This window comes from Lissotriton helveticus, chromosome 5_1 (genome assembly GCF_964261635.1).
Source record: "Lissotriton helveticus chromosome 5_1, aLisHel1.1, whole genome shotgun sequence".
NCBI lineage: Eukaryota > Metazoa > Chordata > Amphibia > Caudata > Salamandridae > Lissotriton > Lissotriton helveticus.
The window spans coordinates 290,319,225-290,335,437 of NC_136065.1; the positions used below are offsets into that span (position 1 = coordinate 290,319,225).

At 48.2% G+C, this 16,213-nt stretch overlaps 1 long non-coding RNA gene across 1 annotated transcript in view; it reads right to left on the reverse strand.

The window, feature by feature from the left end:
- The window catches only part of LOC144753121 (uncharacterized), a 45,717-nt gene that overhangs the window by 7,607 nt on the left and 21,897 nt on the right, over nucleotides 1-16,213 (reverse strand). The window contains exon 2 of the long non-coding RNA XR_013594205.1: nucleotides 14,187-14,312. This is a non-coding gene — a long non-coding RNA (uncharacterized LOC144753121). The remainder of the gene's footprint in view (nucleotides 1-14,186; nucleotides 14,313-16,213) is intronic.

Here is a 16,213-nt window from a genome sequence, read left to right on the forward strand (position 1 = left end):
TGATCATTTTTCCGGTTTGGGTATTGCGACAATTCGGGGAGGGGAGGGTCGCGTATTCTGAGGTCCTTGTTTTATACCATAGGAGCCGTTGACATGTAGTTCCCTTATTTCGGGTCAGATTAGGGAACCTCTGTCGTCTTACCTGTCCTTTCCCTTACGGCCCAACCTCGGTTCATTGACTTCTAGCGGAAAAGGAGAGGTAATGACGCGGCTTCAGGGTGATTGTATTAAAGACAAGTTTTTGTGCAAATACTGACGGTATTTGAAGCCAATTAGGTGGTGTGCTAGGGGTGGCAATCTGCCAATTTCGGGGCTAATCACTCGGAAGAGTGGGAGTGCAAAAAAAATAGAGGGAGAGAGAGAGAGAGAGAGAGAGAGAGAGAGAGAGAGAGAGAGAGAGAGAGAGAGAGAGAGAGAGAGAGTGCAACGGCAGGCTAAATAGTACACGTGCAACAGAGAGGGTGGCGGTGTATTCAAGAAAGGCTATTTAGTGCATTACACAGTAAAGGGCACTCACGGGTCTGCGTTAGAATCTTGTAATCATGCAGTTTGAGCATTAGACAGGGTAGAGGGGACGTGCCTTGAGAAAAAGGAAAGAAGAAAGGAGGTACCATTTTGTCGCACTTCTCGCATTCTCGGTCCTTCGACCAGTTGGGTCGACGCCTCAGTCACACACACACATTCCCTCATAGTTTCGCATCATACGTGACATGGGTTCATTCGTCCGGTCTGGTTTAAGGGTGATCACTTTTTATCAGGTTGTGCTAATTTTCCGGGTTTGTTCGATACGTGAGTAGTTTGCAGGCGTGCTTAGACACCACCTTGCGGCGCTAGTCCGTTTCGTGTATTAGACATGGCAAGGCTTCAGATCTTCGCCACACCTCGGCTGTAATCTCTGATGTAACCTGCAGAGGGAGGAAAAAAAGGGGTGGGGGAAACAGCATTCGCGCATATTCAAACACATGGATTCATAAGTCCTTTACTTACCTCTTACTCGTCTTTCCTCCTCGGGGCAGGGTCCCCGGGGATATGGTTTCTGGAGTCGAGGGGGGGGGGGGTAGTGTGTCCATATAGGTCGTGTGCGGGGAAACGTAAAAAGGAAACCAGAGGTGCTTAGTGCGAGGTATCTAGTCAAAGGATGTATCTCACTATCGGGATCCTTAAAACCTCTTTCAACGCTGTGGCGTTCTAAGGTTCTTCGGTTCTTGGGTCAGCTCCGTTCCCTGATACTTTGGAACGTTGTACTTTATCACATTTACATTATTTCATTTCACCCTCCTTTTACATTCCCTCATTTACACCGTTCGTTTTACCCATCCTTGGAAGTCAAGGTCTTCCTCTACGCGAGAGTTCATGAGTCAGTCGCGTACTTTGAAGGCGGAGTGTCGTGTTGTCGATCCGATCCGTCCTCCAGGGCTGGGCAACCATCTTCTTTTAACCTTAAAGAGAGAGCAGAGTAGGGTGCACAGAAAAGAACTTTCCCACCGACCCCACATTTTTTAAAAATAAAGCATGCAATACCCGTCCATAGTTTCAAAAACTTTATTTTGCAAAATCATTTCAGCATGAGGATTATGAGGGTGCGGTCGTATTTGGCCGGTCGTGGCAATGGCTAAAGTGCGTACAGTGGGGGGTGTCGTTTGCAGCAATAAAAACATCGGAAAGTTTTACTCACTCATTTGTAAGAGACTAAAACGTCTATTAATTGGCTGGGGGTTCGGGGGCATTTATTTTCATAATTTAGAAGCATAATCATAATAGTGGTAATCAGATTTCCTATATGCATACCGTACGTGTGCGTCGTAAATGAGGTTTACATCAGTTATAAAAATATAATACATTGTACATTTGTAATCAACATTTGTAACGGGGATCCTTTCATACTGTTCGTCGAGTGAGTTCTCCTTGTCTTTTCTAGCCAAGTGTACAAAGGATCATATAAAATCTCGGAACATCAAGTTTATATTAGTGCGAAGGAACACCACGAGGTGTTCGTAAGTTCCGATTGATACCAGCGCCATTTTGGGCGGGGCCGGCTCAGTCCGGAAGCAGCATCAGGGGGAAATGTTTCCCATTACTGGCAGTTTGGACCAGAGTCCTTTTCGGCAGTTCTAGAATTCATGCTAACAGAAGGAGTGGCAATGTCATGTTTGTTTCGTTGGCGATCAAGGCAGCCGTCCCTTACCGGAAGCCTGCAGAGGCCGAAGGTTCCGCCGGGGACCTTTGTAGGATCTTCAAGGCTGCGGAGATGCTGTCGGAGATGGGGGCTCGTGCTCCAGGGGGCAAATGTTCGAGTTATATTGCTGGTCAAAGTTACTCTAGTGGCCGGGGCCCACCTTCCAGCGGACCCAGACGCCATTTTGAGGCCCTACAGGGGCCACTCTCGTCGAGTTTGCAAGAGTGGGAGAGATCCTTCGGAGTGAAAGGAAGAGGTCCCTGTTGTGTGAAAGCGGGACGTTCAGCTGGGGTGCAGCTGTGATGCCCCCACCTGGGGGGGGCGAGGGAGACTCGTTCGCATCGTCTCCTTCTCCCGGTGCACTCCATGCCGCTTCTTTTCATCGCCCCGCATGAAGGTCTCTCCACATCCGGTGTCTCCCAAGTCCTGTGCTCAGTGCTGTGGGAGTATGGCCACCTGTGGCGCGCATTCGGCGCGGCACGAGTATCAGTGCAGTCATTGCAGGTTCGGTGTTCCGAAAATATGGCCACCATTGCACGTTCGGTGCTGCGCAAGTACTGGGGTGCCACCATGGTGTGTTCGGTGCTGTGGAAGTATTGGCACCATCGCCTGACTGGGGGTGTTCGGCGTCGGGCCGGGGGCTGGGAGACCTCCTATCGGTGGAGGTGGGAGAGGCTCGTCCGCGTCGCCTCTCCCTCCCAGCCCAACTTGGACAAATTGTTGTGGAGGTACGTGCAGGACATCCCGCCGTCCAGAGCTGCTGCGGCTGTTACGGAAGAGAAAAGGAAAAAAAAGGTGCCTCGTTCTCCTCTGGACATGTGGCGGGACTACTTAAGTCTATCCAGGCCCGTTGCGGCTGGCTGAGGAGACATGTGGCGGGACTACCTACAACTGCCCCGGCTGCTGGCTCCTGCCTCTCCTCCGGCTCCCCCATACGTTAAGATTTCCTGACCAAGAGTTGGCGGCCGGGCCCGCCTTATATGGGTTGCCGTTGGTTGGGCGTAGCCGTAACCCTGCCCAACTTTGGAAGGTTCCAGAATGGGGGGGGGGGCGAATGTTCTGTTTGACTTTCATTTTTCTACAGTTTACCGTTATTATTCCTTGTTTGTTGTGCTAAATTAAAAGTTCAAGTTCATTAATGGTCTACGGATTTTGTTTTACCATTTCTTTCTTTCCAGGTTGTTTTTATGCTAAGTTTCTGCTAACAGAGGTTGAGTAACACGGAAACACGTGTAGAGGGATGACGCAGATTTGTACATTACATACACACAAACTCAGACGGGGGACAGTACAAGTACGACATACAAAGACCCAAGACGAATATAAAACAGTTATTGGTCATAATTATCTCTTTCCGTCTGTGAATTTGAAACGAGGCTGGGTTCCCGTCTTGACGTTGCCCGACTTAGGAAAACTTGAGCATGCCGCTGAAATTGTCCTGGCGAAATCTGTGCCATCGGGCATAATCAAACGTGGTGGTTCTGTCTGGTCTGTCTATGTAAGTCGGGTTCTTCTTTGTCTCGCGCTTTTTCTCGTACTGCCGGTCTGTCGTTCCTGTCGGCCCTTTGCCTTTACTCACGCTCAGTAGAGTCGGGCATTGGGCTTTCCAGTGTCCGACATACCTACAAAAAGCGCATTGGTCTGGCCCTAAGTCTGGTCGTCTTTTGCATAGTGTCGGGGGATAAGTTGTGGGTAGCGATGTCCTGGGGTTGTCCTGTCGGTATATTTCTCTACTTGGTTTGTCCTCGTCTTTTCTCTGTCGTTGCATAGCCTCTCTGCGCCACATACCGAGACTGTCGAGCATAATTGGCGTTGTCTTATTATTTCGAAGGGCTATTTCTAACGTTTCTATTTTATCAAGGTCAAAGGATCCTGCCAGTGGCCACTGTTTGTCTTGACTCTCTTCGGTATACCTGTGCCACAATTTATTATAGGCTATGGTGACTAATCCATAGTTTATGAACATGTCCTTATTAGGGGTGCCTTCTAGTGGAGCTATATGGTCCACCTCTAATACACGGTCCGGGCTAAACAGGCTATTAATCAGTGGGGAGAAGACAGACATGACGGCTCGTAACGAGGGACTAAAAAGTCAGCACTGCCTATCTTATCACTAGGTGCAAAGACCGGACAGAATATTTCTATTCTACGTTGTTTGCAGGCAGTGAATACCTCATGGATCAAAAATAACAAAAAAGACCAATAAATAACAATGGGGAGAATGAGTAGGTCCGCAAAGATCTGCGTTACCTACCCTTTTCACTATCTGCAAAAAGGGTGGTCTCTTCCCTGTTTGCAGACAGGGAATCTCCAGGAAACAATAGTTTTGCGAACAACAGTTCAGTTTCAAGTAATTATTGAGTGGGGGAGAAAAAAATAAGCACGGCTGCTGCCCTACCTATCCTCCACTGCTTGCAAAGAGAGAGCCCGTTGTTTCTCCGTTTGTAGACAGTGAATCTCCAAATAAATAAGGAGCAATACTAGTATTTTTAAACAATCAAACAAACAAGCAATTATTTCGCAACTTGTCGTGATTACACGACCTTACCCGGACCATGTGGACAGTTTCTTGTCTTCCGAATCCAGCGCCCGATCGTCCTCTTTTTCTCGTATTTCTCACGGCACTCCTGATGGTCCCCAGTCAGGACCGTAGATCACTCGAGAGAGGTCTGTTCGGAACTAGTGAAGTTCGGATGATCGGCTGCCAGACGAGGGTCTATTGGGCAAGAGCTCTCCCGATCGTTGCAGTCGTTCACTCTGTCGTCGGGACCTCTCCCACTGGATCCACGAGTCGCTGATGGGCCCCACGTTTGGGACGCCAATTGTTAAAACCTGAATCGGGTCGGGGACAATCGATATTTGCCCGGCGGTATTGCCTCTGTGACCCTCTAGTTATTTAATCAATGAAGAGGCAGGCGCTGGAGACTGGAAAGCAGGAAACAAGGTTTTTATTTTCTCCGGAGGAGAACACAACAAAACGGACAGAAGGTATCGTTCTGAGGTGCTCTAGCTTACGTTTGAGGCCTGGCCCCTTATATACAGTGTTTGTGGTTTTTATTACAGTTTACATACATATGACAAAGCTTTGATATACGGAAAGACATTCCCGGAATCCCCCTTTGGGCCCGTTCCCACACACATTTACAGTTGAAGTCCCCACCCTAGTCATAACAGGTGATGAGTATCACGCAGCTGGATATTCCGCCGATTCACGGAATGTGGGGGGTTTGATCGGATCTCATGGAGTGGGGGCTTTGATCAACCCGGGGATCCTTTGATGGGGGAAGCTTTCTATTGTACGGGGAGGGGCAAGGAATGGTATCGGCAGAGCTGGGTGTCGGCCTGGGAACGGGGAAGACAAAACGGGCACACGGGGAAAAAGGGGGTTTGCATCTAAGGGCCGGAGATCATGAAAGGGAAGCAGGGAGGTGTCGCGCTGGGAACAGGATGAGGGCCTGGGGCAGAGCAGCGCCGAAGAGGGGTTTATGACTCAAGGCAGGTGCAAGCAGGGGGTGGTCAGCGTGCAGGCTTAGTGAAGGCGAAGGGCTATGTCAGGGGCCAGCAGCATGCAAAAGGGTTCGCTCTGATCGGGGCATCTAAAAAAATGGCGGGCGCGCACGACAAAAGTGTGGCATCAGGGGAAGAGGCAAGATGGCGCAGATAATGTTCACCAAAACGTACTAATTTTCAACAACAGGATCTCCAAGAGCGGTCCAATCCTTTTTTGGGATCCTTAGTGAATTTCCGTAAGTAGGTTAGCATTGTAGGATCCACCTCAGGTGTATCAGCCAAACCATCTGCAAGGTCCGGCCGCGGACATTCTGAGCGGAGGCGCGCACGGACCTCCCTGTCAAAAGACTGTCTAATGTGCTGCTGTACATATTCCGCCACCGCTGGGGACGGAAGCCAAGCCGTCGAATTAGGGTGGATTATGTCAGCGGGATCAAATGAGAGAACCTGGGGGTGACTAGGGGTATCTACAAAATGTTCCTTACATTTTCTCTTCTTAGGAGGAGGGGAAAGATGTTCTGAGGACGAAGAAGAGAGATGGTCTTCACTTTCGGCCTCCACTGCCCGTTTGCGAGACGTTGAAGTGGACATGGACTTGGCCAAGCGCTGAAAATCAGACGCATGTGGATTCCCAGGAGAAGAAGAATAGGTCTTGGAAGTAGGGACCCAACCCTGCTGTTGCGCATACTGAGTAAGATGGCGCTTAAGGGGAGTAATGGCACGGACCAAAGCTCTATTCATAGAGTGCTGGACACCCCTATCCAATGCCTCAACCAAGCCCTTTTCAAGGGAATCTGAGGCCTCCTCTTCATACTCATTGTCATCAGCATAGTAAGAGTCTGCCATATTGAAGCAGAACGATTTATAGCCCACAAGATGACACAAAGGAATTTGCCCAAGGCAAAAATCAGGGGGGAGTGCAAAAACCCCACAGCAAGCTAAGAAGGCACAAAATAATGCTGCACAAAAACAATTAAAACGTGGAGGGCAAGCTTGCTGTATACAAAGAAACACACTCTAGGCAGAGCCTATGCTGATTGTTCTTGCCTGAAGCTTAAACTAGCAACCGGCGTCTGAAGGGGTTAATAGGGAGGCTGTGGGCGCGTCTGTCACGAAGGACGACTTTCTTTCAAGCTCCGGTTCTGTCAACAAACACGGAGCGCCGGAAAAGCCTGAATGCGCATGCGCGGGACCTCGGCTGCCTCCCTGAACAATGCCGGAGCTCGCGCAGCAGCGCGAGCGACCACAAACCCCAAATGCCACTCCACCAGGAAAGAATGCAGGCGCGAGGCGCCCGACTAAAGAAAAGGAGGTGAACACACGCTCCTAAACGCGCCGCCGAGAAAAACCGGCGAAGGAAACACAGAAGCGCCAAAGCGCGAATACAGAGCTGCAAGCAGTGCAACAAAGCAGGAAATAACGCGGCACACAGCGCGAACACAGCGCAAAACAGCAATACAACAAACAGCATCAAAATAGTAAGTAATATCAAGAGAGCACTTAACTGGCTGCGGAGCAGCAAAGAAAGAGGAAGAGTGACTCTCTATATGCCATTTTATACCCCTAACACTATGGTTGTTGCCCATGTGTTTCTGGGTAATGTAGTTTATTGTTTCTATGGCTGCTGGGCATTTCAATAATGAAATGAGATAGCATAATCGGAGCCTCCTGTCCTGACATAGAATTCAAGCGTAACGCTTTTCGAGTCCCATGACTCTTTGTCAAATGCCAGTTTCTGCTGCGCCAGTGGGCTCGTTTACAGGTTTAAAAAAACGTAGCTTCGTAAACACTGAAAAGGGACACAGTCCAATTCTTCCAGTTTTTTAAAGGGACAGTTCAATCACCACTCCTAAATGATTCAGCAGTTTCACAGGTTAAAAGGGAAAATAGGCACTACATATCATATATATATATATATATATATATATATATATACACTTTTTTTTTTTTGCTGGTGTATTGTTGTACTAAATCCACGCGGGCAGTAGACTTCAGCCCAAGAGTCCCTTTAATCAAAGCGGGTCCGCTAGGTGGCGCTGCTTTGCGCCGCCTGAAGGTTTCTGAGCGTGTCGCGACCTGACAGGGCAGCGCGCTGCGCCCTTCTGATTCGTTAGAGGCCTGTTATTGAAATTTGTAACTGGTAAGGTAACCGCGTTGGGCATCCTTATCTACCCTTTTCTCTCCAACTCTGGCTGACAATTCCACGGCCGTTGGTTTCCTTATTCTCGGCCTCCCGGACGTTATTTCTTATCCCACCTAGTCCTCGTGGCATCACTTCTGGAGCACCTGCGAGGGGGGGCTGCCCCATAAGAGTTTCAATGGACGAATTTATTAAAAAAAATGTGCTCAGTCCCTCCCCAACATGGAATCTTATAGGGACCATGGTGATATTCCAAATCTTGCATTAGATAAGGAATGGTCTCCTCAACCTTGCTTTTCGCTAGCCGTTTCTAGGGCACTTGCACCCCTGAAGGAAGAAGTTGACAAGTTATTGCACCAGGTACCTTAGGGTTCTGGGAACTACTATGCAGCAGGGGCAGAGCCCAGCAAATGTTGCGCCTGACGCGATCTGTATTCCGGAGGTAGTGGGGCTCTATTGAAGCAACACCAAGTACTGCGGGGACAATTGTTGCTTGCCAGAAGGCATAGCTGAAAACCGGCATTACCGCGGGGGACATTGAACTCTGCCCCAGACTTACCTTGCACACGGCAGCCTCACCTGCTGGTCTCCCCCGCCGCCGCTGCTCCTGACATATGCGCGGCCGCTGGGAGGGGAGACTACAGGTACCACGACTCCCTGCGCTCTGACGCAGGCGCACACGCCCACTTCCGCACCCGGAGGCGCTTGAAAGACAGGCTGAGCCCCCGCGTCGCAGGACGCGCGCGGGTAGCGCCGGGAGAAGCCCGGGCAAAGGGCGGGCCGTCCGGGGCTGGCAGAGTCTGGGCTGGGCCCCCCCCCCCAACAACTCGGAAACAGACTGTGATATAAAATCTGGACCATTCTGTCGGTTAGTGACAAGGGAGGCATTTGACATATGTATTAAGGGGGCCATTTGAGATTGCTTTGGGGTTTTTGGTAAGGGGGTGACGTAGGTTTGTTGTGTTTGAGTAACAAGGGCGGTAGTGACTGGTCAATTTTGTGGGTATTGTATTAGTACTTTTGTTTACTCAACAGTAACTGTTATAGGTCTACACACTAAGAGACCTTATAAATAATGGCCAGTATGGTTCAAACAAGGTCCTCCAGGTACACTCTGCGTACATCACTTGACCGTTGTCAGGTTAGTAAAGCAAAAGGAATTCCCCCCTATACTTGATAAACCAACAGCAATAGACAGAATGTTGCGCAAAGCTATTGGGGAAGTGGCAAATGAAATTGAGCGCACAGAGAGGCGCCTCTCATTAACCCCGCAAATCGACCTAACGGCCACACAACTGGATTGTGACATAGAAGTCCCATTAACCCCATCACACACTCTGCCAGACCCTGAGTTAACTGACATTCCCTGTGCCCAGGGGGGACCACAAATGATCAAGAGACACACACAAGGGGGGAGAAGGCACAAATGGGCAAGAAAAAGGAGAACAGCACTAAAAAAAAAAAAAAAAACAAGGCCGAAGAGGGGTAAACCTGAGGTTCCGCTTGAAAAATCTAGTACAGAGGCAAGGGCCCATGGAGGTGGCGAGCTACACACACAAGCGCCCCCAATGTGGGTAGCCCAAATTATAACCGACCTACAGAACCACTTCGAGCACTTAATTAACACCCATACAAAATTAATTCTTAGTAGGCTGGACAAGGTAGTAACTTTGGTAAAAACAAAGGGGCTGGGTGGTGGTATTACTCCGCCCCCTCCATGCAACACCATAGTAGGGGAGCCCACCACCATAAGTCCGGCCACGCCACTATCGAGCAACCCCTTAAAAGGACAAACTAATACTGCTACACGCCCCCCATATCTCCCGGCACACAGAGGCCACACACAGGCCAGGTTCCTAAGGGTCATACCACTATCACTGGTGAGGTTACCCCGGGGGTGTCAAAAGGCACTCATCAAGCTATTGTTCATAGACAGCCTTCATCAGTACCCCCGATTCGGTGCCAAGTAGAAGGGCCACCCCCCAGGGCACCCACTAACCCTTTACCATGTATTTATTTACCCCCCGAAGCAGCCCCATATGTAATCATTCTAACACGTGTCCCGGAGTTGAGGCCAGACCAGACAGAGGCCCATGATGAGCTTAAAAACAAAACTATGTTCTGGCTGAACAAGCATAGGCCTCTAGTAGGCAATGAACAGGGGGACATTTCGTTGGTACATAGGGTGAACTGGGTGGGAAATAGGCCCAAGGATACCATCCGGGATTGTGTAGTGGTAAACTTTATGAATTAGCGAGTTGTGGATCAAATCGCAAAGGTGGGGACCGACTACTAATTTTAGCAACATTAGATCTATGCCCTTAAGTTCTTTCTACCCAAGGGGAATTCATAACCCAGGGTTGATTCAGGTCAGCCAAAGCAGAAGTGAGTGGAACTTGGTTGGGTGTTGTCGCAGACCTTTATATGCGCCCCTTATGAACCAAGGAGCGACATACCTGCAGAATAGATTTGATCCCTTGATGTCCCTGGTAGAGTTGGACTGACTAGGGAAGGACAGAACCCCCCAGAAGGGATATGGTAGGGAGAAGAGCCCTGAACAAGACATGGTACAGTCTACTATTATAGCCCAGCCCGATTTATTAGGTGTAGTTGTTGAGACGATGGACAGAACCACGGAGGGTCCACAAGCCAGGCCTGTAGCTGACATGGAAACAATGGGGCTGGATAGTATCTCGTCACGCCCTCAGCAACTGAAATTACATTCCTTACTTGAGCCCAAGGAAGCCCCGATTAGTGATAGGATAGAAAACAACAATCTTATCACACCCCTTGTAAGGATGACTCAAAAGCAGGAGGGGCTAAAGCTGCTATCCTGGAACATAGCAGGACTCGCAGCGAAATTTGATGATCAGGACTAGAAGCAATATATCACCAGGTTTCATGTAATATGTTTGCAGGAAACCTGGGTGATTGATTGCAACCCTTTCTCTCTGTCGGGGTTCAAGTGTTTTTCAGTGCCTGCCCAGAAGTCAGCATCGGGGAGAGCCATGGGGGGGGGCTGACAAAAGACGTGGATTTACAGGTAAGAGTGTGGACTAACCTGAACTGGCCATCACACAACATGCAAGCCAAGGGCTACACTCAAAAGGGTTAAACATCACCCTGATCAATTGGTATAATGCTGTGGGAGCCAATGGGAAGGGTCCCACAATAAAAGAATTGGACACTCCCCTAAATGCTGAGTTAGCTGCATGGAAAAGGGCGGTGGCGCCATTCCTGGTTTTAGCTGGCGACTTTAATTGCCACCTTTGCCCGATCTTGAGACCTGTCAACAAGGATTGGTCCCGTTGTACGGTGGAAGATGGCCCACACTTGCTGCATTCTCCTGAGGGGATGGAATTGGATAGGGTGTTAAAAAGCCACGATTTGGTTCATACCATTGACCTTGTGGCATTGGGAAGCGGAGGGGAGATTAGTCCCACATTTAAGGGTAGAGGCTGTCGCTCCTATATTGACTACATTGTGGTCTCCAGCATATTTAAAGTTTGGGTTAAAGGGGTAGATATCGAATGGAGCATATATAGTGACCACAATCCCCTAGTGTTGGATCTAAAAGGTCCGCCCACCAAAAGTACCACTCGAGGGGTAGGCCAAATAGAGAGGGCAACGGACCAGGGGAGGCGACTTAGATGGTCTAAAGTAGATGGGGACACCTTTTATAAATCTTTAATGGTGAAGGGCGGAGATGCACTTAAGGTGTGTCTCGATCCTTCCCTTGAGGGTGTCGCAGTTGTAAATGCATTTGAGGACATGGCGCACCTGATTGATGGATTACTAAAGACCGCTAAGAAGGTGAGAACAAATACCACCCCCAGATGGTTCGATAAAGTCTGCTCGCGGGCACATAAAGACCTGAAATCTAGCCTGAAAACCTTACCCCGGGATAAGTTACATATTGCCCAATGCAGGCTTGTATATAAAAAGGCATTAAAAAGTAGGAAATACTGTCTCCAATCGCAAGCCTGGGAGGACCTAAGGGAGGCAGCGGACAGAAGGGATTTGACAGAGTTCTGGAGAATCATAAACCATATTTTCAGGACGCAACTGCCCCAGAAATTTGTAACACAATTCTCCCAGAACAATGGCATTACTATTTCAAAAACGTATAGAACCATACTGGTGAAAACAATGAGGGCGATGGGATGGGCCCCCGGTGGGTTGCTAGACTTGAGTTCACCCTGAAAGAAGTAGTAGGGTCCATTCAAGGTTTATCCAAAAACAAAGCGCCAGGCCCAGACGCATACCTCCGGATCTCTACCTAAGTAAGGTGGAGCTGTGGGCCCCTATCCTGACGGGGGTTTTAAATGCGGCGGCCGAAACTGGTCTGCCGCGCTCCTGGTCCACAGCAACAATAGTCCCAATTTTCAAAAAAGGGAACAGGGACAATCCCCAATGTTACCACCCGATATCCCTGATCGACGTTACGGCAAAAGTGTTGGGTCGAGTGGTCCTCACCCACCTTATGGATTAGCTGATACACATCAGATTATTACTGACACACAATACGGGTTCAGGGAGGGAAGGTCAACAACGGATCAATGTTTGAACCTCTATCGCCTGGTTGCCAAATACATGATAGCCAGCAACGAGGCAGTTTACTTAGGGTTCATGGATCTCTCTGCTGCTTTCGATCATGTTAACAGAGAGAAGCTATGGGCCCTGATGATGAGCCTAGGGGTCGAACCTGACCTAGTTAATATACTTAAAGCATTGCACTGGAATACTTCTGCTGCAGTGCGTTTCAACTCAGAAGGTGGTACCACATCACCTTTTCCATGTAACAATGGGGTCAGGCAGGGCTGTATTTTAGCTCCTTTTCTGTTCTCCCTATACATTAACAACTTAGACAGGGAATTAGGTAAACTCGGAGTAGATTCCCCCCAAGTAGGTTCCCGTTCTGTCCCTGTCCTGCTTTACGCGGATGACGCGGTGCTGTTAGCCCGCACCCCTAAGGGTCTTCAGAGGCTGATTGATGGGTTTGTCAGCTTTATGAACACACTAGACCTATCTGCAAACCTGGATAAGTCTTATGTCATGCTGACAGGGGTCAAACCTTGCAAGAAGTTCTCCTATAAGATAAGTATCCATAAATTAGGGCAGGTTCAGTCCGTCTCTTATCTAGGCTTGTTATTTGACGGGTTATTAAGTTTCAAACTCCTAGTGGAAAAACAACGTTCAAAATTGGTGGCCTCAACCGGGGCAATAATGAATTATGGCCGTAGGCTGGAAAGGTGGTCGCCTGAACAAGTTATGAACTTGTACAGATCGATCTGCTGCGCTAAAGTGGTATATGGGTCAGAAGTATGGGGCTTCGCAAATATTCAACAGCTACAGGCAGAGGAAAATAAATACTTTAGAAAGGTACTTAAAACCCCACAAAGTATCCCTGCCACCATTATACATGAAGAATTAGGAGGGGCATATATTGAAGACCAAATAAAGGTCAGACCTCTCATAGCCTGGCTGAAGATCTGGACTAACTCTGAGACAGATCTAAGCAGACAAATTATCATAGATTGCCTGAAAAGGGATAAAGGAATGAGTATTCCCTGGTTAAAATATGTAAAGGGCACATTTGAGGTCATTGGCTGTAAGAATCTTTTGACCAATCCTGAAGACATCACCGCCAATGATAAATTGAGTCAAAATATTTTGGGGGGAACGGGCAGCCGCATGTAGGGCTGCCCCAGAAGAACGAAAACCCACAGTTGGAGCTTATAGATTACTGAAAACAGAGGAAGGAATGGAACCCTATCTTGCCCTTACACACAATGCACAGGACAGATTTTACATGACTCGTTTTAGGCTCAACCTTTTACATCATATACTGGCTGATCCTCCAGATTTTACTTTAACAGTTGAGCAGAAGAGTACCTGCGGCTGCGACAATAGGTCTCCACAGGATACCCTTCATTTTGTATTGTTATGCTCATTTTATACGCTACCCAGGTGCAAGTTTTTAGTGGGAATTCTAAAAAAAGTAACGTTTAAACACGCCAAGGTAGCATTACTGTTTTTGCAAAAGGCTAATGATCCCTACACCCTGTTCGTGTATAATGAATTTTATTAAGATCTCTGTAAGGATAAGGAAATCAAGAGGGCGGTGCTGAATGTATTGTTCGCCAATTGTTTAATCATGGGCTAATGGATAGTATTTTAAGGATTTTAACAGCTTTTATGTACTTTTATGGTATTTTTTAAATGCCGAATAAAGAAACATTGAATTGAATTGAATAGTGGGGTGAAGCACGGCCAGTTTAAAGCTGGCAACCACCAGCCGGATGCTGATTTGGCGTTTCAGTGTTTCGCGCTGTAGCTTCCTGCTGTTGGTTCATTCACCTGTTTCTTCTGGGTCACTGCACAACGCGCCAGCGGCGGGCTCTCATCAGGTCTTATTTAAAGTGGTATTCTTTTAGTGTTCCGGAATTACTTGTTGTGTCCACTCCTGCTCAGCTTCTGAAATTCCTGCAAAGAAGTAAATAAAGACTAACGCACATGTTTAAAGAATGAAACATTTGCTAGCATTCGCGCCAACAATTTTCAATTCTATTAAAGACACGGATGCGAGGATTATGCTTTCTCTTTCTTCACTGTAATTTTCAGCAGCCAATGAAAAACGTTCAATATATATACAACAAGCATTTACAATGCAATGGTCTCGGGATTATTAAAGGTAGAGCTATTGGCATTAGTCATGGCATTTTTTTCATTTTATTTTTGAAACATAAATAAATGGTATTGTCATTTACAATGGCAATAGGTGAGCATTAGAGAGTAGTAGAGAGTATTCGCGGACACAGTGCCACACACACAGAAAGCCACACACACACACAGAGCCCCCCACACACACACAGAGCCCCCCACACTCACACACAGAGTCACACACACATAGAGAGCCACACTCACACACACACAGAGCCACACACACAGAGAGCCACACACACACAGAGCCACACACACACACACACCCAGCCACACACACACACAGAGCCACACACAGACACACACAGAGCCACACACACACACACACAGAGCCACACACACAGAGAAACCCACACAGAGAGCCCCTCAAAGAGAGCTCCACAAAGAGAGCACCACACACACACACACACACACACAGAGCCCCACACACGTTTCTTCAGCCATAACTGCTTTCTAGGAGCTGCTTGTCGAGAAAAAAAGTATATTTTGGTGAGATCAAAAGCCCGTATTACCACCATCCCTTTACATGACTTTCTGTAATGTTTTAGTCCGAGGTGTATCATTAGAATTCAAGCCATTCTCACATTAATCAATGATAAACATTGATCAGACAGTGGTCATGCCGGAGTGCTCTTGCGTGAGAGGGAAGCAAGTGTAGCGAAATCATGTCATCCGAGTGTATTTGCGTATGTATAGGGAGTAAAACGGGCCAACATGCCGTTTACCAGTTGAGCTTCTCCTATCATTCCAACAAGAAACACTACGTAGTAGTTGCCAAAAGTGAACACGTGTAGATGTATACATAAATAGAAGAGGTAGGATGGGGATGCCGAGGGAGAGCAACATATGTTTGCCCTGGGTAACATTGTAGTGGGGTGAAGACGTGCATCATTAGAATAGTTATGGGCATGCCTCGTTAATAATGATGACAGTCTACTATAACAACCTAATATAGACTCCTGCAGAAACTGTACACTTTACTCTCTCTACGTCATGCAACATAAATCACTTGTGCCATTAATATCGATTTCCACGGTAACCTCATACACTCCCAACCACCTCACTTTGGTAGTAAGGCATTCTCATCAAAAACCATTTACCCCCACACCCCTTCTATTTTACATACCTCCTTCCAGGATACACCCCTCGTCTTACCCTAACTAATGGTACACAACCAACACAGTCACCTCCGTCTCCGCCCCATAGTGATGGCATACTTCACACCAGTAATGGTACAGTTGGCCCCACCCCCACATCCCCAGCCATAATATACTCCTCACCTCACCTCTCCTCTCTAAATCGAATCCCACCAGCATGAAGTAGTCCGCCAGGCGGGTCATGCTTATGTCGAGGTACCCCGGGCGCTGCTGTTGCTCATGTCCCGTGGTGGTTCAGGAGAGAGGCAGTGGTGACACACACTGAACCCCAGCGGCACCCCATAGCCGCCATCTTCCTGCAAATCCGAGCTGAGGCTGCTGCGCACGCGCCAACTGGCGAGCCAGGGCGGGGATGCCACAGAGTTCAGGCAGCTCAGCTGATTGTAAACCACGCATGTGCGAGATGAATGACAAGTGGCAGACGTTCGCTCATGCGCAGAACAGAGGGGCTGTTTCCTTCGCTAGCGTGCTTGGTAATGGCTGAATGAAAATACTAGCCGTCTCTTT